The sequence below is a fragment of the Pristiophorus japonicus genome, chromosome 1 (assembly GCF_044704955.1).
Source record: "Pristiophorus japonicus isolate sPriJap1 chromosome 1, sPriJap1.hap1, whole genome shotgun sequence".
Classification (NCBI taxonomy): Eukaryota; Metazoa; Chordata; class Chondrichthyes; family Pristiophoridae; genus Pristiophorus; species Pristiophorus japonicus.
Genome location: NC_091977.1, coordinates 98,643,805 through 98,646,686, shown reverse-complemented (window position 1 = coordinate 98,646,686; position 2,882 = coordinate 98,643,805).

Here is a 2,882-nt window from a genome sequence, read left to right as displayed (position 1 = left end):
AGAACTGCACCCAGTACTCTAGCTGTGGCCTAACTAATGTTTTATACAGTTCAAGCATAACCTCCTTGCTCTTGTTTTCTATGCCTCAGCTAATAAAGGCAAGTATTCCGTATACCTTCTTAACCACCTTATCTACCTGGCCAGCTACCTTCAGGGATCTGTGGACATGCACTCCAAGGTCCCTTTGTTCCTCTGCATTTCTCAGTGTCCTACCATTTAACGTGTATTCCCTTGCCTTGTTAGCCCTCTCCAAATGCATTACCTCATATTTTTCCGGATTGAATTCCATTTGCCACAGTTCTGCCCTCCTGACCAGTTCATTGATATCTTCCTGCAGTCCACAGTTTTCTTCTTCATTATAAACCACACAACTAATTTTTGTATCATCTGTAAACTTCTTAATCATTGATAGATACCACAAAAAGCAAGGGGCCTAGTATGAGCCCTGCAGGACCCCGCTCGAAACAGCCTTCTAGTCACAAACACGAAAACACCCATCAACCATTACCCTTTGCTTCCTGCCACTGAGCCAATTTTGGATCCAACTTGCCACTTTACCTTGGATCCCATGGGCTTTTACTTTCGTGACCAGTCTCTCATGTTGGACCTTATCAAAAGCCTTGCTAAAATCCATATACACTACTACATCAAACACACTATCCTCATCAACCCTGCTTGTTACCGCCTCAAAAAATTCAATCAAGTTAGTCAGACACGACCTTTCCTTAACAAATTCATGCTGACTGTCCTTGATTAATCCATGTCTTTCTAAATGAAGATTTATCCTGTCCCTCAAAATTCTTTCCAATAATTTTCTCACCACTGAGGTTAGGCTGACTAGTCTGTAATTACTCAGTCTATCCCATTTTCCCTTTTTAAACAATGGTACAACGTTAACAGTCCTCCAATCCTCCGGTACCACACCTGTATCCAGAGAAGATTGGAAAATGATGGTCAGAGCCTCTGCTATTTCTTCTTTTGCTTCTCTTAATAGTCGCACAGATTACTTTTATGGTCTCGAATAGGTCCTATTCTTTCTTTAGTTATCCTCTTGCTCTTAATGTATTTATAAAACATCTTTGGGTTTTCATTAATTTTACTTGCAACATTTTTTCATGCTGTCTCTTTGCTTTCCTAATTTCACTCCTGCACTTTCTATACTCCTCCAGGGTTTCTGTAGTATTGACCCCTCGATAACTGTTGTAAGCCTCCCTTTTTTTCTTTGTCCTACACTGAATGCCCCTTGACAGCCAAGGGGCTCTAGATTTGTTAATTCCACCCTTTTTTCTTTAAGGGAACAGAGTTGGTGAGAGGCGGGAGCGGCCTATAAAAGGCCCAGCGGGAGCTCGAGAGCCAGCGGCAGTTGGTGAGAGGCGGGAGCGGCCTATAAAAGGCCCAGCAGGAGCTCGAGAGCCAGCGGCAGTTGGTGAGAGGCGGGAGCGGCCTATAAAAGGCCCAGCGGGAGCTCGAGAGTCAGCGGCAGTTGGTGAGAGGTGGGAGCAGCGTCGGAGCGGCCTATAAAAGGCGTACTGGTGCAGCTACAGCGGGGAGAGAAAGCAAAAAAGAAGTAGAAAGGAATCAAAAGGTGACGTCACAGCCAATGGGGTAAGTGATTGGCTGGTGATTGGTGAGTAGCTTTTCTTTTTATTTTTATATCAGTAAGTAAACTGTAACATTGTTATTACCAATTTAAGTGTATCTAAGGGTTAAGGCATGGCAGGAGAGCTCGGTCACGTGATATGCTCCTCCTGTGCCATGTGGGAACTCAGGGACGCTTCCGGTGTCCCTGACGACTACGTGTGTAAGAAGTGTATCCGCCTCCATCTCCTGACGGACCGCATTGCGGAATTGGAGCTGAGGGTGGATTCACTCTGGAGCATCCACGATGCTGAGAATGACATAAGTGGCACGTGTAGTGAGTTGGTCTCACCGCATGAGAAGGATCCACAGCCAGCTAGGGAATAGAAGACCAGCAGGAAGAGTAGTACAAAGAAGGTAGTGCAGGGATCCCATCTGGTCATCCCCCTGCAAAACAGATACACTGCTTTGAGTGCTGTTGAGGGAGATGACTCATCAGGGGAGAGCAGCAGCAGCCAAGTTCATGGCACCGTGGCTGGCTCTGTTGTACAGGAGGGCATAAAAAAGAGTGGGAGAGTGATAGTGATAGGGGATTCAATCATAAGGGGAATAGATAGGCGTTTCTGCGGCCGCAATCGAGACTCCAGGATGGTATGTTGCCTCCCTGGTGCAAGGGTCAAGGATGTCTCCGAGCGAGTGCAGGACATTCTAAAAAGGGAGGGAGAATAGCCAGTTGTCGTGGTGCACATTGGTACCAACGACATAGGTAAAAAAAGGGATGAGGTCCTACGATACGAATTTAAGGAGCTAGGAGTTAAATTAAAAAGTAGGACCTCAAAAGTAGTAATCTCGGGATTGCTACCAGTGCCATGTGCTAGTCAGAGTAGGAATCGCAGGATAGCACAGATGAATACGTGGCTTGAGCAGTGGTGCAGCAGGGAGGGATTCAAATTCGTGGGGCATTGGAACAGGTTCTGGGGGAGGTGGGACCAGTACAAACTGGACGGTCTGCACTTGGGCAGGAACAGAACCAATGTCCGAGGGGGAGTGTTTGCTAGTGCTGTTGGTGAGGAGTTAAACTAATATGGCAGGGGGATGGGAACCAATACAGGGAGACAGAGAGAAACAAAAAGGAGACAAAAACAAAAGACAGAAAAGAGATGAGTAAAAGTGGAGGGCAGAGAAACCAAAGGCAAGAAACAAAAAGGGCCACTGAATATAAAAGGGATGCAGGAGGGGTAAAAACTAAAAATCATGGTTTAAAAACTAGGATGAAAACACTCTACCTCAACGCACGCAGCATT